The sequence below is a fragment of the Bos taurus genome, chromosome 10 (assembly GCF_002263795.3).
Source record: "Bos taurus isolate L1 Dominette 01449 registration number 42190680 breed Hereford chromosome 10, ARS-UCD2.0, whole genome shotgun sequence".
Classification (NCBI taxonomy): domain Eukaryota; kingdom Metazoa; phylum Chordata; class Mammalia; order Artiodactyla; family Bovidae; genus Bos; species Bos taurus.
In genome coordinates this window covers 77112954-77135098 of record NC_037337.1, presented here as the reverse complement: position 1 = coordinate 77135098, position 22145 = coordinate 77112954, and the positions used below count along the sequence as shown (strand labels likewise).

Sequence of the window (22145 nt, the reverse complement as noted above, 5' to 3'; positions counted from 1 at the left end):
TCTCCTTGCAGTCCAAGGGACTCTCAAGAGTCTTTTCCAACACCACAGTTAAAAAGCATCAATTCTTCAGTGCTCAGCCTTCTTCACAGTCCAACTCTCACATCCGTACATGACCACATTACTTCATGGCAAACAGATGGGGAAACAGTGGCAGGCTTTATTTTGGGGGCTCCAAAATCACTGCAGATGGTGATTGCAGCCATGAAATTAAAAGACACTTACTCCTTGGAAGGAAAGTTATGACCAACGTAGACAGCATATTCAAAAGCAGAGACATTACTTTGCCAACAAAGATCCCTCTGGTCAAAGCTATGGTTTTTCCAGTAGTCATGTATGGATGTGAGAGTTGGACTATAAAGAAAGCTGAGTGCCGAAGAATTGATGCTTTTGAACTGTGGTGTTGAAGAAGGCTCTTGAAGGTCCTTTGGACTACAAGGAGATCCAACCAGTCCATCCTAAAGGAAATCAGTTCTAAATATTCACTGGAAGGACTGATGTTGAAGCTGAAACTCCAAAACTTTGGCCATCTGATGTGAAGAGCTGAATCATTTGAAAAGACCCTGATGCTGGGAAAGATTGAAGGTGAGAGAAGGGGGACGACAGAGGATGAGATGGTTGGATGGCATCACCGACTCAGTGGACATGAGCTTGAGTAAACTCCGGGAGCTGGTGATGGGCAGGGAGGCCTGGCGTGCTGTAGTCCATGGGGTCGCAAAGAGTCGGACACGACTGAGTGAATTGAACTAGTACTAGTGAATCAGTAAACCTAAGAGTGGTCTTGGGGGTCTCCAAACATTAGTAAAATTAAAAATTTAGCCTTTGGGACAGAATTAAGAAAAGCAGTCACAACTGCATAGTGTCTATAAAGCAAGAATTACAATTAAATTCCTTTTTAAAATTTTATCAAAATTCTCAGAATTGAGGGTAAGTATTTAAAAAGAAAGTTACCTAAATCATGAAGAACTCTAACACTGTATAGCTCTCAAGTCAGAATTAGGAAGGAAGGGAGTAAGGAAGAAAGGAAGGAAGATTCAGCTTCAATATAGAGATGCTAAAGTGTGTCCGCTTTCCCAGGACTTTGATTTTATCTTGAATTTTATCTTGAATTTCCATGTCTCCTTTTTACCTCAAAGCAAGAGACTATCCTGTTCTAGTTAATCTCTCCTTTCGGCAGGAGAGGCCCACAGGCAAGGCAGCTACCAACTGGCCACAATACAAAAGGTTATTAACAGCCCTACAGTAAGAGATGACTTTCTCTTGTGTAAACAGCAAAAAGCCCATAGGTTCATTTCTCTTGAGCACAAAGCACACAGTCTGTGACCATGTTAATGAAAGTGATTTGGCTCTCTTCGGAGGAGGATGACATCCGAAAGCATCTGTTTCAGAAACACTGCTACATGAAATGTTACAAGAAAGGTCATCAGGATTAGTCATCAGAAAATTTAATCCCAAGGGATTAGCTCTTCAAAAATGTTAAACAACTTGAAATAAAGGATCTTTGATTGGCTCCAGATTCAAAACATACCAGAAAGATATAAAAAGAATCTTGAGAAATCAGGGAAACTGAAAAACAAATGTGAATATTAGATGGTATTAAAGAATTATTTTTAATCTTCTTAGTCAGTCAGTTCAGTTGCTCAGTTGTGTCCGACTCTTTGCAATCCCATGGACTGCAGCACACCAGGCCTCCCTATCCATCACCAACTCCCGGAGTTTGCTCAAACTCATGTCCACTGAGTCGGTGATGCCATCTAACCATCTCATCCTCTGTCGTTCCCTTCTCCTCTCACCTTCAATCTTTCCCAGCATCAGGATCTTTTCAAATGAGTCGCCTCTTTGCATCAGGTGACCAAAGTATTGGAGCTTCAGCTACAAATCAGTCCTTCCAATGAATATTCAGGACTGATCTCCTGTAGGATGGACTGGTTGGATCTCCTTGCAGTCCAAGGGACTCTCAAGAGTCTTCTCCAACATCACAGTTCAAAAGCATCAATTCCTTGGCACTCAACTCTCTTTATAGTCCAACTCTCACATCCATATATGTACTGAAAAAACAATACTTTTGACTAGACGGACTTTTGCTGGCAAAGTAATGTCTCTGCTTTTTAATATGCTGTCTAGGTTGGTCATAGCTTTTCTTCCAAGGAGCAAGTGTCTTTTAATTTCATGGCTGTGGTCACCATCTGCAGGGATTTTGGAGCCGCCAAAAATAAAGTCTCTCACTGTTTCCACTGTTTCCCCATCTACTCGCCATGAAGTAATGGGACCAGATGCCATGATCTTAGGTTTCTGAATGTTGAGCTTTAAGCCAACTTTTTCACTCTCCCCTTTCACTTTCATCAAGAAGCCTTTTAGTATTTCTTCAATTTCTGCCATAAGAGTAGTGTCATCTGGATATCTGAGGTTATTGATATTTCTCCCAGAAATCTTGATTCCAGCATGTGCTTCACCCAGCCCAGCATTTCTCATGATGTACTCTGCACATAAGTTAAATAAGCAGGGTGACAATATATAGCTTTGACGTACTCCTTTCCCTATTTGGAACCAGTCTGTTGTTCCATGTCCAGTTCTAACTGTTGCTTCCTGACCTGCATACAGATTTCTCAAGAGGCAGGTCAGGTGTTCTGGTATTCCCATTTCCTTCAGTATTTTCCACAGTTTGTTGTGATTGGAAGGACTGATGCTGAAGCTGAAGCTCCAATACTTTGGCCACCTGATGCGAAGAGCTGACTCATTTGAAAAGACCCTGATGCTGGGAAAGATCGAGGGCAGGAGAAGGGGACGACAGAGGATGAGATGGTTAGTTGGCATCACTGACTCAGTGGACATGGGTTTGGGTAGACTCTGGCAGTTGGTGATGGATAGGGAGGCCTGGCACGCTGCAGTTCATGGTATCGCAGTCAGACACGATTGAGCAACTAAACTGAACTGACACAGTCAAAGGCTTTGGCATAGTCAATAAAGCAGAAGTAATGTTCTTCTGGAACTCTCTGCTTTTTCGATGATCCAACAAATGTTGGCAATTTGATCTCTGGTTCCTCTGCCTTTTCTAAATCCAGCTTGAACATCTGGAAGTTCACGGTTCACATATTGCTGAAGCCTAGCTTGAAGAATTTTGAGCATTACTTTACTAGAGTGTGAGATGAGTGCAATTGTGCGGTAGTTTGAGCATTCTTTGGCATTGCCTTTCTTTGGGATTGGAATGAAAACTGACCTTTTCCAGTCCTGTGGCCACTGCTGAGTTTTCCAAATTTGCTGGCATATTGAGTGCAGCACTTTCACAGCATCATCTTTCAGGATTTGAAATAGCTCAACTGGAATTCCATCACCTCCACTATCTTCGTTCATAGTGATACTTCCTAAGGCCCACTTGACTTCACATTCCAGGATGTCTGGCTCTAGATGAGTGATCATATCATCATGATTATCTGATTATTAATCTTCTTAGGTGTGATTTTATTGTCTTTATGTAGAATGTTATTCTTAAGAGACGCATGCTTTATTGTTTAGTGGTTAACTGTCAAAATAACTTCATCTTCTTTCAAAATCCAGGGGAAAAAATAGTCATATACATATAGACTTATACACACACAAACACGCGTGCACACACTATGTAAACACACAGACACAACCCCCAAAGGAAAACTTGTGTCCTGGCTGGATGATTCATTATTGGGTTATCTCTACTAGGTTATCTCTAGTCTAGTTGTGACACTAGACTATCTCGTAACTCTGTAGAGATAGAAGTTAATTTGCAGAAAACTGACAGTAATGCAAATAAATTCTGTCCACAGAAATGCAAACTGTATCTAGTAAAGTGCAACTATCACTCTATGACTATTGACCAGTTTTGCATCCATTTGCAAATCTATTTCCGCATTCCTATCTGACTATAAATGTATGGCATGTTGAGTTCTTATCTGAAGTACTGGGTTCATCAGTCAAATAAAGTCTTTGATAGGTGCTCATTTTATATTTGTATGAGTCATGATCTTATTATCTTTTAAAATTTATCCTTGAACAGTTTATGGGGGTCGGGGAAATTAGGTGGAAGGCAAAAAAATACTATCAATTTTTCGTATATTTGAAAATTTTTATAGTAAAAAGTTATAAATTATTAAGAATTAAAACAGAACACTTAATATCAAGATTCTGGGCTTCCCGGTGGTGCTAGTGGTAAAGAACCCACCTGCCAATGCAGGAGACTGGGGTTTGATCCCTAGGTCAGGAAGATGCCCTGGAAGAGGGCAAGGCAAACCACTCCAATATTCTTGCCTGGAGAATCACATAAACAGTGGAGCCTGGAGGGCTACAGACCATAGGGTGACAAAGAGTTGGACACGACTGAAGTGACTTAGCACGCACGCACCAAGATTTCACCACAACTACTTTTTTGAAAAGTCAAACACATCTGCCCACACACACTGTACATGTATTTATATGTATAGTAGTTAAATAGATGTTGAAATCAATTAGAGACTGCTTCTGTCAATTTAGAAGCAAATATTCTACAATGTAACACTGACACAGACTATTGTTGTTGTTGTTCAGTCACTCAGAGGTGTCCAACTCTTTGCGACCCCATGGACTGCATCATGCCAGACTTCCCTGTCTGCCACTATCTCCCCGAGTTTGCTCAAACTCATGTCCACTGAGTCAGTGATGCCATCCAACCATCGCATCTCTGTTGTCCCCTTTTCCTCCTGCCTTCAATTTTTCCCAGCATCAGGGTCTTTTCCAATGAGTCAGCTCTTCACATCAGGTGGCCAAAGTACTAGAGTTTCAGCTTCAGCATCAGTCCTTCCAATGAATATTCAGAGTTGATCTCCTTTAGGATTGACTGATTTGATCTCCTTGCTGTCCAAGAGACTCTACTTAATGAAACTTTAATTATGCTCCTCTGAATCCTCCTCCCAATCAGGCCTTGACTTTTGTACTTCTGTGTCCATCTTTGCAGTATGAAAAGGCAAAAAGATAAGACACTGAAAGATGAACTCCCCAGGTCAGTAGGTGCCCAATATGCTACTGGAGAACAATGGAGAAATAATTACAGAAAGAATGAAGAGACAGAGCCAAAGCAAAAACAACACCCAGTTGTGGATGTGACTGGTGATGGAAGTGAAGTCTGTAAAGAACAATATTGCTTAGGAACCTAGAATATTAGGTCCATGAATCAAGGTAATTTGGAAGTGGTCAAACAGGAGATGGCAAGAGTGAACATCAACATTTTAGGAATCAGTGAACTAAAATGGACTGGAATGAGTGAATTTAACTCAGATGACCATTATATCTACTACTGTGGGCAAGAATCCCTTAGAAGAAATGGAATAGCCATCATGGTCAACAAAAGAGTCCTAAATGCAGTATTTGGATGCAATCTCAAAAACGACAGAATGATCTCTGTTTGTTTCCAAGGCAAACCATTCAATATCACAGTAATCCAAGTCTATGCCTAAACCAGTAATGCTGAAGAAGCTTAAGTTGAATGGTTCTATGAAGACCTACAACTTCTACAACTTATACCCAAAAAAGATGTCCTTTTCATTATAGGGGACTGCAATGCAAAAGTAGGAAGTCAAGAGATACCTGGAGTAACAGGCAAATTTGGTCTTGGAGTACAGAATGAAGCAGGGCAAAGGCTAACAGAGTTTTGCCAAGAGAACACACTGGTCATAGCAAACACCCTCTTCCAACAACACAAGAGAAGACTCTATACATGGACATCACCAGATGGTCAATACCAAAATCAGATTGATTGTATTCTTTGCAGCCAAAGATGGAGAAGCTCTATACATTCAGCAAAAACAAGACTGGGAGCTGACTGTGGCTCAGATCATGAACTCCTTATTGCCAAATTCAGACTTAAATTGAAGAAAGTGGGGAAAACCACTAGACCATTCAGGTGTGATTTAAATCAAATCCCTTATGACTATACAGTGGACATGACAAACAAATTCAAGGGATTAGATCTGAGAGACAGAGTTCCTGAAGAACTATGGATGGAGGTTCGTGACATTGTACAGGAGGCAGTGATCAAGACCATACCCAAGAAAAAGAAATGCAAAAAGGCAAAATGGTTGTCTGAGAAGGCCTTACAAATAGCTGAGAAAAGAAGAGAAGTTAAAGGCAAAGGAGAAAAGGAAAGATATACCCATCTGAATGGAGAGTTCCAAAGAATAGCAAGGAGAGATAAGAAAGCCTTCCTCAGTGATCAATGCAAAGAAATAGAGGAAAACAATAGAATGGAAAAGACTAGACAACTCTTCAAGAAAATTAGAGATACCAAGGGAACATTTCATGCAAAGATGGGCACAATAAAGGACAGAAACAGTATGGACCTAACAGAAGCAGAAGTTATGAAGAAGAGGTGGCAAGAATACACAGAAGAACTATACAAAAAAGATCTTAATGACCCAGATAACCACGATGGTGTGATCACTCACCTAGAGCCAGACATCCTGGAATGTGAAGTCAAGTGGGCCTTAGGAAGTATCACTATGAATGAAGATAGTGGAGGTGATGGAATTCCAGTTGAGCTATTTCAAATCCTAAAACATGATGCTGTGAAAGTGCTGTACTCAATATGCCAGCAAATCTGGAAAACTCAGCACAGGACTGAAAAAGGTCAAATCCCAAAGAAAGGCAATGCCAAAGAATGCTATCAATTCCCAATTTTCCTTGCCGTATTCAGACTTGAGCCCAATCTCTCTCCCCCACTGCAAAACACCATCATAGTAGTGCTCCTTGAATACAGTCTTCTTTAACATGTGTCATGAATAATTTTTTCTTTAACAATATCCCTCCACATCCACCAGCAGAATGACTAAAGTTGAAAAGAGGGACAACACCAAATGTTGGCAAGGGTGTCAAGGAACCAGAGCCCTCAAACACTGCTGGTGAGAGTGTAACATGTATGATCACTCTGGAAAAGCCTAGTGGTTTCACTTAGAACTAAACATACACCTACCCTGCGATCCAACAATTCCACTTGCAGGTTTTTAACCCATGAAAGCACATGATCGTAAAAAGGCTTCTACGAGAATGTTTATAACAGCATTATTCACTATATCCAGAATCTGGCAACGGCCCAGTTGTACGTCATTAGGAGAATGGATTTAAAAAACCAACAATGGAAAAAAAAACAAAAACACAACAGAAACCTTTAGAGCAAGTAGCTCAGAGGCAGTGTACCAAGCTGAGCTTGTTAAAAATATAAATTTTCAGGTCATAGATTTATCGAATTAGAAACTACTAGGATGGGGCCCACCCAGAGGATTCTTTTTAACAAGTCCTCCAGAGGATTCTGACGCATGCTTATGTTTGATAGATCAAAAAGGTTTTCTTTAATAGTCACAGTGGATTTCAGCTCAGAGGCTGATGCTTGAGTTTGACTCCAAATAGGACTTTCTTAATTTATAACTATCTTTTTTTTCAACTGCTCACCACACTTTTCTTCTTCTTAACTAGTAAAGGTTAAACAAAGGTGACAGGTAAAACATTTCTTCTGAACAAATATCCTAATACTTTGAGTACAAGATTCAGCAGGCGGTCAGAGTTGACAGAGTCTCTGTAACCAGCTGGCGTTCCTCTCTATCAAGGCTGAGATCCTTTATGAACCCTTCATGAACCATGGGTTCTCAACCCTGGCTGCCTATTAAAAGAGCTTAAAAATACCAATGCCTGGGTCCCACCCCCAGGGGTTCTGTTTTAATTGGTTGGGGGTACAACCCTGGAGGAGGGGATGGGGAGGCCAAAGCTCCCCAGCTGATTCTAATGGTCAGCCCGATTTGAGACCACTGCCCTCACTGCCAGAGAAGGCAATGGCAACCCACTCCAGTACTCTTGCCTGGAAAATCCCATGGACGGAGGGGCCTGGAAGGCTGCAGTCCATGGGGTCACTAAGAGTCAGACACGACTGAGCGACTTCACTTTCACTTTTCACTTTCATGCATTGGAGAAGGAAATGGCAACCCACTCCAGTGTTCTTGCCTGGAGAGTCCCAGGGACGGAGAGCCTGGTGGGCTGCCGTCTATGGGGTCGCAAAGAGTCGGATACGACTGAAGCGACTTAGCAGCAGCAGCAGCAGCCCTCACTGCCAATTCCTTGTTTAGAAAACCTTGTTTTAACATCAGGTGTTCCAAAGTAATGAAGGAAAATTAAGTTTAAATCATAAATGAAAATGAAAAGAAATCATTAGAAAATGAAATCACTAGAAAAGAGTTCCCAATGGCCCACAGATCCGCAGCTATGTTATCAGTAGTAACCTGCATCATTCAAAGGTCAGGCACACAGCATTACTGTGCTAGAATGTTCAGGAAGTGTCCTCTAGTAGCATTTTTTTTTTTTTTGCCATGCCGGGTCAGGTCTTAGTTGCGTTTAGCTACTGCATGTGGAATCCAGTTCCCTGACCAGGGATTGAACCTGGGATCCCTGCATTGGGAGTACAGAGTCTTAGCAACTGGACCACCAGGGAAGTCCCTTTAGCAGCATTTTTCATTAAAGAATTCCTAACAGCCCATATACATACGAAAACGTGGTTTAAGGCAGAGATGGGAAAATCCAATATTAAAGGAAAAAACATGGACAGTAAGTGTTGCTAATAAAAACTGCCTTCCGACCTCATATCCCAAAAGTAAATAAGTAAAATCCAGGTTGATTAAACTCAAATATGAAAAACTTGAGTCAAGTGATTAAAACAGCATATAGGAGAATATCTTTATGTTCTTGGGATAGACAAAGATTTCTTCTAAAAGCCTAAACTATAAGGAAAAAGACAAAGAAGAACATAAAAATAAGCAAGATTAAAGGCAAACAAGAGCCTAGGGGAAGATATTTGAAACGTATGTAAAAGATACTATATTTTCCAAATTAAGACTGCTGACAATAAAGTCTCAGAGAGGGTGATGGCAAAATAGAACTCCACTAATTACTTGCTCAGTCATGTCCATCTCTTTGCAACCCCATGGACTGTAGCCTACCAGGCTCCAGAAAATCCATGGGATTTTCCAGGCAAGAGGACTGCAGTGGGTTGCCATTTCCTTCTCCAGGGGATCTTCCCGATCCAGGGATGGAACCCGGGTCTCCCGCATTGTAGGCAGACGCTTTACCGTCTGGGCCAGCAGGGAAGTCCCACTAATTGTAGTACACCATTGCTGCTGCTGCTGCTAAGTCGCTTCAGTCGTGTCTGACTCTGTGCAACCCCACAGACGGCAGCCCACCAGGCTCCTCTGTCCCAGGGATTCTCCAGGCAAGAACACTGGAGTGGGTTGCCATTTCCTTCTCCAATGCATGAAAGTGAAAAGGGAGAGTGAAGTTGCTCAGTCGTGTCCGACTCTAGCGACCCCATGGACTGCAGCCTACCAGGCTCCTCCGTCCATGGGAGTTTCCAGGCAAGAGTACTGCAGGCAAGAGTACTGCAGTGGGGTGCCATTGCCTTCTCCAGTAGTACACCACTAATTAATGCTTAAATTGCTAGAGCCACTGTGGAGGGCAACACAGTAGCAGGTAATAACACTGAAAAGACACAGACCCTACAACCCAGCAATTCTAACTCTGCAATGGAGATATACCTAGAGAAACCCTTGTCTGCCCTCCCAAACCTCTTTAATGTACAACATAACTTAGTCCTAACAATACATCTCTCACTTTCTCCAGTCATGAGGCAATTGGTCACTTAGGATATGGCAAAAAGGGAACATAAGAGTTCGGAGTTAAGTCTACCCATTTGTCAAAAGTTTACCCCTGCTTCTGACAGGGCACAGGCTAAGTGTTTCTATGGACAGAATGGTTTTAAGTTTACTGAAGTCAGATTACACATATTGAGGAGTCCCAGAATATGCCATCCCAAAACAGGCCTTTTTGGTATATGGATTATTTTAAGCTAAAGGGCACTGATAACCAGGAGATGAAGAAAAAGCTCTAAAAACAAGGCAATTGTAAAGTAATTAGCCTCCAATTAAAATAAATAAATTTATATTAAAAAAATAATAATAATAAAAATAAATAAAAACAAGGCATTAAGTTTCCTTTTGTAAAGATGTCTCCCTCTCCATACCAGGGGGTGGAGGACTCCTAACAACTCTAATCAATGGCGAAGGCACTGACTTAAATCTGAATGGCAAACCTAACTAAACAACTCTTGTTTACCATACTTTTCCTGGATCATTCCCATGAGTTGTCTCCCCAGCCCCAAAGCCTAAAACCCTTTCTTTGTTTTAGCCTAAGGTGGCATATAAGGACATATAATTACCCTTTCAATGGGTGTTCCCATGTGTACATACACAATGCACATGTCAATAAATTTGTTTATTTTTCTCTTGTTAATTTGTTTTTGATCAGTCTAATTTACAGGGCCCCATCTGGAGAATCTAAGCTGGGTACTGGAAAAGATTTTTTCCTTCCCTACTATATATTTAAATGGATATACAGGAGAAGGCAATGGCAACCCACTCCAGTACTCTTGCCTGGAAAAATCCCATGGACGGAGGAGCCTGGAAGGCTGCAGTCCATGTGGTCACTGAGGGTCGGACATGACTGAGTGACTTCAACTTTCACTTTTCACTTTCCCACATTGGAGAAGGAAATGGCAACCCACTCCAGTTTTCTTGCCTGGAGAATATCAGGGACGGGGGAGCCTGGTGGGCTGCCGTCTCTGGGGTCGCACAGAGTCAGACATGACTGAAGCAACTTAGCAGCAGCACAGGCACATGTAACTTTATATAATATGAACTATTAAATATACGCATGTGTGTGCATAGTCTATGTACATGATATAAACTAATATGTGTATCAGTTTGTGGTTTTCAACAAAGGAGAGACTACGTGAGAATCTTGGGGTCAGAGATGCAGTGACTGCCCCCAAGTCCCCAAGACTTAGGTGCCATGGCAATACAAATGTAGATCTAGCCATCCGCCTGCATTCTTGACAGCTCTGTTTAAAAGACAGCTCATGGAATTTTTCTAGAAGTTCAATCGGAAGCACAGAATAATTTCCATTCATAGCTGAGTGGTTAAAAAAAAACAACTCATACATTTGGTACTTTTTCTTTCACAGCTTCTATCTAAAGCAAATTTCATGCTGCACCAACTTTCATATCATAGATCATCACTTCCCTGCTCCCTACATCTCCCCCTCTCTCCCAGAGAAGGCCCATTCCAGAAAGCAGAGTTGCTGCCTGAGATTCACGCAAATACTGAAGAAGTGGTAAAGAACCATTAATAGATTAAATATAAGAAAAGGATTCATCCTAAAACAATTATCCCTCAGAAAAAACAAGTCACCTTATAGGAAATACTTACAAAGTAACTCTTGCTGTGGGGAGTTCTTTCAATTCTTTATTTTGAATATGAACCAATTAGGGTTGATACACCAGCCTAGAAGAACCTCAGTTAAGGTTGGTTTCCGCTGTCTACAGAGGTCAGCTGATGGTATCAATGAAAGAAGACAAACACACATTTAAATGCCTGGGGATATGAGCTCACACTTCCATGTGTAAACTGCCACTGTAAACCCTTTCAAAGATCCCTTTAAAAAGTAATAAAGTGTTTAAATTATGAAGATCAAAGATATGCACCAACTGGACACATCATAAAATAATAATAATTGTAACTTGTGATAAAATATTCAGTTATCTTTTCCATATTCAAAAGGGATGTATCTCGAAAAACTAAAAGTGTGGTCTGCAAAAACATATTCATAGGGAGGGAGGAGGGAGGAGGGTTCAGGATGGGGAACACATGTATACCTGTGGCGGATTCATTTTGATATTTGGCAAAACTAATACAATTATGTAAAGTTTAAAAATAAAATAAAATTAATTAAAAAAAAAACATATTCATAGATCTAAGATGTAGCTCCAATGATAATAAAAACATTAAGGTCAAAGATGGATATTAAGAATTTGAAGACAATGTTTTATGAATATGAGGAGGAGAAAGAACAATATTTCTAAATTAGTGTGATTTTAATAATGTGATTTTAAATAGTATAGATACCTAAATTTATTTATTTATTTATTTTGATACCTAAATTTAAAATGTAAATCTTGTCAGTAGGCTTTTGGTTTGTTTTGTTGTCCAGTTGCTAAGTTGGGTCCAATTCTTGGCGACACCATGGGCAGCAGCACGCCAGGCTTCCCTGTCCTTCACTATCTTCTGGAGTTTCCTCAGATTCATGTCTCTTGTGTCAGCGATGCCATCCAATCATCTCATACTCTGTCATCCCCTTCTCCTCCTGCCCTCAATCTTTCCCAACCAGCATCAGGCTCTTTTCCAATGAGTTGGCTTATCCCATCAGGTGGCCAAAGGATTGGAGCTTCAGCTCCTACAAGTACGTGCATACAAGTATACTCCAAAAAGCACTTCAGAGAGCTTTTTAAAAGGAAAACTGGGAGATTTTGATACTTGCACTTTCTTATAGTTGAGCAATGTGATATATGCTGAATTTCAATAAAATAAAATTGATTCACATAACTAGCCTACTAAGCATTTAACAAGCAAAGCTCTGGTTCCTTTTATCAGAAGCATAAAAAACTAGTTAGTCTGACCATATGTAGGAACTTGTTCCACTTCCATTTAATAATCTTTCAGAGACTAGAACTTGAACCATGTCATCAGCAGGAGTCGAGGATTCGCCCCTGGATTCCCAGTGCTCCCTCCTTTAGGATCTGCAGCAGTACAATGCCTGTCACTTGCGGCCAGCTCTTTGGCCTGGCTCTCTTCATCCCATTCTACCTTCCCCTCTTCCCCATCTACCATTAGATCAGCTGCCTCATCCGTTGACCTAATTCCCTACCACAGCCAACCTGTAAGTCTTCCCTCTTAAGGGCTCCTCAAACTGGCATGGCTGTCCCTCAAACTTCATCTTTACAGCCCGACCCCATCCACATCCTCCATGAAGTTGTTCTGACTCCCTCAGCCCACAACAGATCAGCTTCCACTCCCTGAAACCTCGCACAATGCAGTCAGAATTGAGCACTTCATTATATGCTCTTGTGAGTCATTCTATGATTGCTTCAGGAGTATTCTTTTTTTTTCCCCTCTAAGAGAAAAGAATTCATCACCGACTCAATGGACATGAGTTTGCGCGAACTCCAAGAGATGATGAAGGACAGGGAAGCTGTATATTGTCACCCCGCTTATTTAACTTATATGCAGAGTACATCATGAGAAACACTGGGCTGGATGAAGCACAAGCTGGAATCAAGATTGCCGGGAGAAATCTCAATAACCTCAGATATGCAGATGACACCACCCTTATGGCAGAAAGTGAAGAGGAACTAAAGAGCCTCTTGATGAAAGTGAAAGAGGAGCGTGAAAAAATTGGCTTAAAGCTCAACATTCAGAAAACTAAGATCATGGCATCCGGTCCCATCACTTCTTGGGGCTGACAGTGGCTGACTTTATTTTGGTGGGGGGGGCTCCAAAATCACTGCAGATGGTGATTACAGCCATGAAATTAAAAGACGCTTACTCCTTGGAAGGAAAGTTATGACCAAACTAGACAGCATATTAAAAAGCAGAGATATTACTTTGTCAACAAAGGTCCGTCTAGTCAAGGCTATGGTTTTTCCAGTGGTCATGTATGGATGTGAGAGTTCGACTATAAGGAAAGCTGAGTGCAGAAGAATTGATGCTTTTGAACTGTGGTGTAGGAGAAGACTCTTGAGAGTCCCTTAGACTGCAAGGAGACTGCAAGGACTCCAACCAGTCCATCCTAAAGGAAATCGGCCCTGGGTATTCACTGGAAGGACTGATGTTGAAGATAAACTCCAATATTTTGGCCACCTGATGCAAAGAGCTGACTCATTTGAAAAGACGCTGATGTTGGGAAAGATTGAAGGCAGGAGGAGAAGGGGACGACAGAGGATGGCATCACTGACTCAACAGACATGGGTTTGGGTGGACTCCGGGAGTTGGTGATGGACAGGGAGGCCTGGCGTGCTGCAGTTCATGGGGTTGCGAAGAGTAGGACACAACCGAGCAATGGAACAACAACAAATAATTCTTCTAGATTTCTGTCAGAATTGACTGTTACTTGACTGAATGTTGTCTAATGACATCATGCCATTTTAAGCAGAGAATGCTTTTGCCTCTGTTCAAGGGCTGTCTAAAAGGAAAATGAGAGTAGTATCTTCAGTAACAACTGCTTTTGGTAAGCCTGCTACCTCTGAGACTGTACTGGTATTACCCTACCAGCCTGAATTATGGAACATTTGCAATGGGGTGGCTGCAGATGACACAAAAAGGAAGACAATCACTAATAATACAACAACATCTTGCTTTGTGGTCATAAAAGGTCCTCTGAGCATCAGGTTCGTTGAGAAGTAAAACAGCTTGTCAAGACAGAGACCTCCAAAAGATACCCAGAATCTCAGAATTGCTCATTACCTCCACCACCACAGCCCTGAGCAGAGCTATCATCAATTCTGCAATAGCCACCTAACTGGTTTCCCTGCACCCACGCTGGCCTCCTCACAGCCTACTGTCGACAGTGACCTAAATGGGCCTGCTGAAATCTCAAAAGATTGTGGCCAAATCCTCCAGTTACAGATCAGTCTGACCTCTGGTAGGAAACAGATGGCACATTCAAAGTGGGTGATCTGAGGAGAGTTCCTATCACGACACGGGGGCCAGCAGCACAGGGGTCCTTCACCCCCTTCTAGACCTGAAGAATGAAGAGGAGGAGTGGAGGAGGAGGCAGAGCGCTCCATGGAGGAGACAATTAGGGATTGATCTGAAACCTAGAGACAGCCCCACCCAGACAATTCTTTGAGAAGAGAATACAGACGCCCATCTCATCCTTCTCTCTCACTCATCCCCTACTAATACTCCCTGTGGGTAAATGCAACCAGAAGTCAGAAAGCAAGGCTGCCTGTCAGTGCAGGTCTGCCTACTGGGACCTACAGAGCAGGTTAGAAAAGGGTGGAGTGGCTCTGGAGAGGTAAATGGAAGCTATTCAGCCAAATGGCTTCCCATCTCAATCAGAATATCTGAAAGACAAGATCCAACCTCAGCTCCTATTCCATTTGCTAACCTCTCTGCTCAGCGGCTCTCCACTCACCAGGCATACCCCTGCCTCCGGTACCCTGTACTTGCTGCCTTCTCTGCCCAGAATGCTTTTCCCCCAAATACAGGCATCGCTTGTCCCCTCACCTACTTCAGGTCTCAGCCGAAACATCACATCAACAGCAGCTTCCTTTATCACCACCATATATAAAACCTCCCTGCTCCTACCCTATCCATCCGACACATTCCATCTCCCTTATGCTGCTTTCTTTTTCTCCACAGCATTTCTCTCTAACATTAGATAGAGATGGATGGACGGACACTTTTTTTTCTCTCCTTTTTAATTTACTGCCTTCCCAGCCTAGAACAAAAGTTTCATAAAGGCATCAACTCAGCTTCTTTTGTTCACTCCCTTATGTCCAGCATCTAGAATAGTGCCTGGCACAAAGAAGGCACTCAAGTATTTGTTGGTAAATAAAAAAATGAGTGAATGCAATGAAAAACCCAGAGCTAAGGACTCTTTCCACTGTTTAGAAGTTTAACTTCTATTATCAAAGTATTGTTAAGCAAATAGTCTCCTGATAATCAGATGGGAAGCAGGTGACAAGGACTTGTTTTTACTGGCAATGGCACAAAATTGAGCTCTGTCAGTAAATCCTTAAATATAAATGGAATCTTCAAGCAGAACCAAAGGAATAACAGTAGTATCTTCTGTAAACAACTCCTAGCAAGGTTGTTTTTTCTATGACTATATAATCATTAACCTACCAACCTGGTCCTTCTCTAAGACTCGGTCTTCTCATCCATTAAATGCATAAGAATTGAATGATATATTGGGTATGGAAAATATATGCCCAATAAATGGATACTAAAATGATTATTAAAACTACTGAGGCAGCTATGAGAATGAGATACTATGTTATCTTCCCATGATCTGGAACTGTTTATCCTAGACTTAAAATGGGAGCTGGAACAACAACATGGAAAAGAAATGTAAGATGCTTTACTCTCCACCACACAGTTGGGCCTAGATTTGAAAGACATCCTAATAGTACCCATGTTCCATATCAGAACCTAGTTTCCACACCTGGTCCAGACACTGGCCAACACTTCTGTAGACCAGAACTGTGTTGTATCCATTTCTGCATCCTTCATTATACCTAAGCACTTAGAATGTAAGTGCTGGGTTTTCCCTGATAGAAACTAAGCAGGGCCTCAACTGAAAAAAAAACAAAAAACAAAAAAACGTAGTGCAGGCAAAAGGGAAAGAACAGATCAGTAAAGTCCCTGATAATGTTCCTTTTTTTGACTTACCCCTCTAACCCTGGACGTCTCTGTTCTCCTCTGTAAATTAGACCAAATTCTGATGCCCTTTTTTCCACTAACATCTTATCTATCCATAGCCTTATCTGCTGGGTCAATTCAATTAACTGTACAAAAGGTGATCCTATAGTCTTAGGTCAGATAATAAAAAAAGGGTTGACCTGGATCAATTCAACAATCCATTACTTAGGAATACTGCCAAGATCCTGGAGCTTTTTTGTTGATGGGAGATTTCTCTGCAATCCTTTGCAAAAGACTTCTGTAGAAGGACACACTGGTGGGCTAAATAACCTGGGATGCTAGATTCAAAAGGTAAGTTCCCTTTCTACCCTAAAACCCACGAAGCTTAGATCTCCAGTTAAAATATTCCCTCTCCTACTGAATGTATAAGTGTGTATTCAAACCCTTGTTTTATTATTATAGTCAATACTTATAGTCAATACAATATAATACTTATCATTACTAATTTTACCAAAATTGAGGCTTCCAACCTCAGGTATGAAAATCAAAGGTTAAGCCTGGAGACTAATGTTACTAAGAGATCTTATTTTTAGTAAGCAGTCTAATGCTTATTTGTTGGTGCTAAAAAGAATCGTTCTGATCATTTCTAGTGACAGATGGGTAACCATTTCCACAATAACTAACTTGGGAACAATTCCAATTGGAGGATGAGAAGAAAAACAAAACCATAGTTCACTACTCATTCCCCAGATACATTTCAAAGTGACAGGTTCTATCTACTTCGAGGCTGCAGCGAATGGCAAGAAGTCCAAAATGCATAGTCTTATTACAGTCTTACTTCCCAAACTGTATTATTTTCCAGTCTGTCTACCCTAGCCGGGTTCTGCAGTGCTCAAGATCAGTAACTATTTTATTTCTTTGTATTTCCAGCATTCAACATTTTGTCCAACACATTGCTGGTGCTCATATGATAGAAAAACTACTAAAATGCCCACCCATGATGCAGGCCTCAAATCTGGCACTGCAGCTCAGAAATTAAACAGAACCTGGAACTGTTTAGGTAACTGTTGACCGAAACCACCCGCCTTGGCCAAGCCCACTTGCCCAAGCTGTCTCACAAAAGGAGGTCCCATGGTGCTTCAACCAAAAACTAACTGGGAGAATTCAGGAGGGGCCAAAAGAGGAAGGAGATGACCAATCTCCCAGAGTCCTTCTCCCTGGAATCCATCTTGGCTGAGAGATGCACGTGCCACCAGGAAGGACCCTGAATCAGACTATGCGGCAAGCGAGATGATTAGCCAGACAACCTGGAAACGAATCCCATGACCATAAAACCTGAGACCGGTCGCCACATGGCAGTGAGGCTCTTCTAGGCTCCCTGACCCTGCTACTCTCCACCCAGAGGCCTCTTCCCAGTAACGCTTCTTGCTTTGTTAGCAGATGTGCCTCCTCCAACTATTCATTTCTTGGTGGTAGACAAGAGTCCACTCTCAGGCCCTGGAAGGGGTCCCCCTTCCTGTAACAACAGGCAACTCTGGTGGGACCCCTTTGCTACGACTGACCGCCTAACCACTTGGGGAACTCAGGGACCAGCTCACTCACCCACAGACCAGACCCAACAGCTGCTACCAGAGCCCTTTTGTCCCCGGCCTCCCCCTGATAGAGATGACTGGCCAGAGTGCCCCGACCAGATAACAAACAAGAGACTTTGTTGACCTTTTTTCCCTTCCCTCTCTCTTTTCAATCCCTCCTATCCTACCCTCCTTTCTTCTGTCCTGGTACTGGACACAGAAGTCTGATTGAAGGGCCTCAGCCTGAGCTGAGGGACAGAGCCTGATCACCTCTGGTGGGCAGAGAACTCCAATGATCTTACCTGGTTTCTGATAGGGCCAAGTTCCCATCCTTCCTTCCTATAAGCCCAGGAAAAATCCCTCTAATGCCTGGGCATCTGTAGATGTCAGGAGACGTCCATAAGGCCATCCCTTTTTGTCCCGCCTTCTTGCCCTCTTCTTTCAATCTGTCCTCCTTTCCTCCCTTTGAAATCTTTGGCAACCTGAGATATTCCCATTTCCTGTTTGTCAGTACTGAGGTTTTGTGTCTCTGTAGGAGGTTTTCTGAGCGATTGCAATCTTGTGATGAAGGAAGTGTCTGATTACAAAACGGTGCCTATATGTGTGTTCTACTCTGTGTCCTGGGTTGTGATTTATGATGGCCATTCTGCTTTGTGACATGGGAAAGTCTGGTTCTGTCCACTGCAGAGCCCTCTTAGATGAATGCTGTCTGACTAGAAGGATTTTACCTATGAGCCTATGAAGAAGATGATATTTTATTAAGAGATTAAGATGATACTTTATTATAGTCCTGTGTAGCCACAATATGGGAGAAGGAAATGGCACCCACTCCAGTACTGTTGCCCGGAAAATCCCATGGATGGAGGAGCCTGGTAGGCTGCAGTCCATGGGGTTGCACAGAGTCGGACACGGCTGAAGCGACTTAGCAGCAGCAGCCACAATATTCTTCAGGCTCCAGAAAAACTGGTTTGGTGAAACTCTTAAAATTCCAGAACTGGTTATTTTTGTATATATGGTTAGAAAAAGAAAGCTTGATGAAACATCTTTTCAGAATTCTGACTTTGTGGGAACAAATTCTTCTAGGAGAACTTGCTTTTCTCACCCTGTACCTTGAGACCATGGCTCTCAGGATTATTTATCTTATCTAGATGATCACTAATTCTTGAGACTTAGGGGGAAAAAAAAAAGAGGAAAGAAGCTACTGAATTTTATGTTGTAATAGCTGATTCATGATTAAGTTTAAAAAATGAATCTATGAGTTCTCTGGTTGTATCTGTCTAAATGTCAGTGTACATTATACGTATGTCCTTACCTTTGGATGGTGTTATCAAATACCATCCAAATTATCAAATGGTATTATCAAAATTAATTTGTCAATGAGCTCTACTTAATTGGCTTAAACAAAATTAAATGCTTATGTAAGTTCTCAAAAATACAGAAAATTACTGGTCAGAATTAATTTCAGATTTACAAGTACTGGGAAATATTCAGTATGAAATTAGTATCTGGTATTAAACCTTGTTTGTTGATTTAATTAACACAGACAAGTCTTTAGAGTTATTAAAGTATAATACCCTTATTGTACCTAGGTTTGATAGAAGTCAAATAAATAATAAATACATAAATTTTTTAAATAGATATTTTAAAAAAGCAAATGTTTTTAGAAACTATCACAGGCACTTATGTTCACCAATTTACAGAATATTAATTTAGAAGACATCATAATTGGTTACTTTCTCAGTTTTCACTAGAAATTAACGTTTTTAAGAGTTGAGAACTCTATAATTTAAATATGTAATTAGGGAAGAATTTCAGTATATAGTAGGAAAATAGGATGTGTGTTTTCAATGAACAAGGTATGAGGAATGGAATTGCATTTTATTAGGGGAAAAGACATAGAAGGCAATGGCACCCCACTCCAGTACTCTGGCCTGGAAAATCCCATGGATGGAGAAGCCTGGTAGGCTGCAGTCCATGAGGTCACCAAAGAGTTGGACACGACTGAGAGACTTCACTTTCACTTTTCACTTTCATGCATTGGAGAAGGAAATGGTAACCCACTCCAGTGTTCTTGCCTGGAGAATCCCAGGGACCGGGGAGCCTGGTGGGCTGCCGCCTACGGGGTCGCACAGAGTCGGACACGACTGAAGCGACTTAGCAGCAGCAGGGGAAAAGAAAGTGAGTCCGACTTAGAGCTGGTTGTTTCTGTACGGAGAAGAGCATGGGGAACAGATTAACATGGGGGATACAGACCATGGGGATACAGACCATCCTGAGGATGGTCAGGATTGGCTACTTTTAGACTGAAGTTAATTGAATTTTGTTGTTAAAGGCAAGCTGGTGCAAGACTAGATTTGCTTTTCACTCTCCATTAAGAAAACAAAATTTCCTTTGAATATTGTTTTGATAACAGGTTGTGTGAGTTTCTGTGCCTTGCTGTTGAGATCTCTTGCAACTTTGGTTAGGGAATAAGTATTATCTGCCAGTGACCTATGCTCTTACTTGACCAAGTGTTTTGAAATTTTTGACAAACTTCCCACATACCAAATTTTGATTAAAGTTCTTTTGACCTCCAGCTAACTTTGGGACATTTTAGAGGGTCTCTGAGGCATCTTGGAGAGAAGTATTTAACTAGTAGTATTTGATATATTAGATTACATGGACAGCATTATCACATGAGTGATAAACCTACTTAGAATATACTGTATGTATAAATATTATTAATATAGACATTCTAAAAATTGTATAATTTTTTTAAATTTGGGTATGTCCTGATATCGGGCTTCCCAGGTGTTGCTAGTGGTAAAGAACTCACCTGCCAATGTAAGAGACGTGCGTTCAATCCCTGGGTATGGAAGATCCCCTGGAGGAGGGCATGGCAACCTATTCCAGTATTCTTGCCTGGAAAACCCCATGGGCAGAAGAGTCTGGAGGGCTACAGTCCATGGGGTCAAAGAGTCAGACATGACTGAAGTGACTTAGCACAACATCCTGATATCATGTTATAATTTAAGCTGTTATTTTAAAATGTGTATCACAGCAATAACTAAGTTTCTCTCATCAATTACATTGTGATCAAATGTTTAACCATGACTTCTTAAGTCTTTCTCTCATTTATAGACAATTATTGTACTCTGATAAATCTCAGATTATACAGGGGAACTGGGTAAGAGAAAAAAATCCTAATTAAAAAAATCTGATGGCTTCATAAAAAGTTAACAAAAAGGATTAGTTACATAGATTTGAGTAAACTAATTAATGTGGTTATAATTTTTATGGTTTCTGTCTGAAACATTATTAGTTTTTAATCTGTGTTTTCCAGATGTAAAGAAACACTCTCAGACTTCTCTGGTGGTACAGTGGATACGAATCCGCCTGCCAATGCAGGGGACACAGGCTCAGTCCCTTGTCCGAGAGGATTCTACATGCCATGGAGCAACTAAAGCCCATGTGCCGCAACTACTGAGCCTGTGCTCTAGAGACCACAAGCCACAGCAAATAAGACCTAGCACAACCAAAAATAAATTAATTAAAAAATAAGAAACCCCTTCAAACTAATTATGACTTACAGCAAATTCGTAAATTATACCTTTATAAGCAGAATTAAAATATTTCTCTTTTCTCTCTACCTGAGCTCTCTGGAGATTGGAAACTCTTAGGTTCCTAGCAACTTCATCAGATAAATTAGGAAGGCCACCTCCTAACAGGTACAGGAATCTCAAGGTATTCTGTGGACCTCAAAAAGGGAGGAATTCACTTAAATCTACAAGGCAAAATCTGTGATAAAAGCCCTCGGTGTGGCCTTCCTGGCCTCGGGAGGACTTTTATCAATGAATCAGATTTAATTTGAGGACAAATTAATTTTGATTTGGCTATATTTGATAAAAAATGAGTGTGATTTTAGAGAAAAAGACGTTCCAATAGACACTAAAGTCTGTTTATTGAGGCCTATATTCACTAAGATCCATTTATCACATAATTCCTTGCTGTTACAATGTTACATTGCTGCAAAGTTTAACTGAATTATTAAAAAGGCACACTTTGTTTCTGAAGCTTAACTCAGTAATCTATCTTTGGATGATGGTAAGATGTTCCATGATCTGCAACCAGAAGGTTAGCATACGGTCATTTAAACGTAAAGGCTCCCTTATTTTGGTAACAATTAAAGGTTTCCGAGGTGGTGCAGTGATAATAAAATCTGCCTGCCAATGAAGGAAACATGGGAGACGTAGGTTCGATCCCTGGGTCAGGAAGATCCCCTGGAATAGGAAATGGTAACCCACT

The 22145-nt window shown here is 41.3% G+C and overlaps 1 protein-coding gene and 1 non-coding gene across 2 annotated transcripts in view; both read right to left on the bottom strand.

Annotated features, from left to right (window-relative positions):
- The window catches only part of FNTB (farnesyltransferase, CAAX box, beta), an 80470-nt gene that overhangs the window by 54831 nt on the left and 3494 nt on the right, over positions 1-22145 (bottom strand). The gene's annotated exons all lie outside the window — the stretch shown is intronic.
- Positions 8401-8473, bottom strand: TRNAG-CCC (transfer RNA glycine (anticodon CCC)). Its single transcript has one exon. It is a non-coding gene; the product is annotated as a tRNA-Gly (tRNA).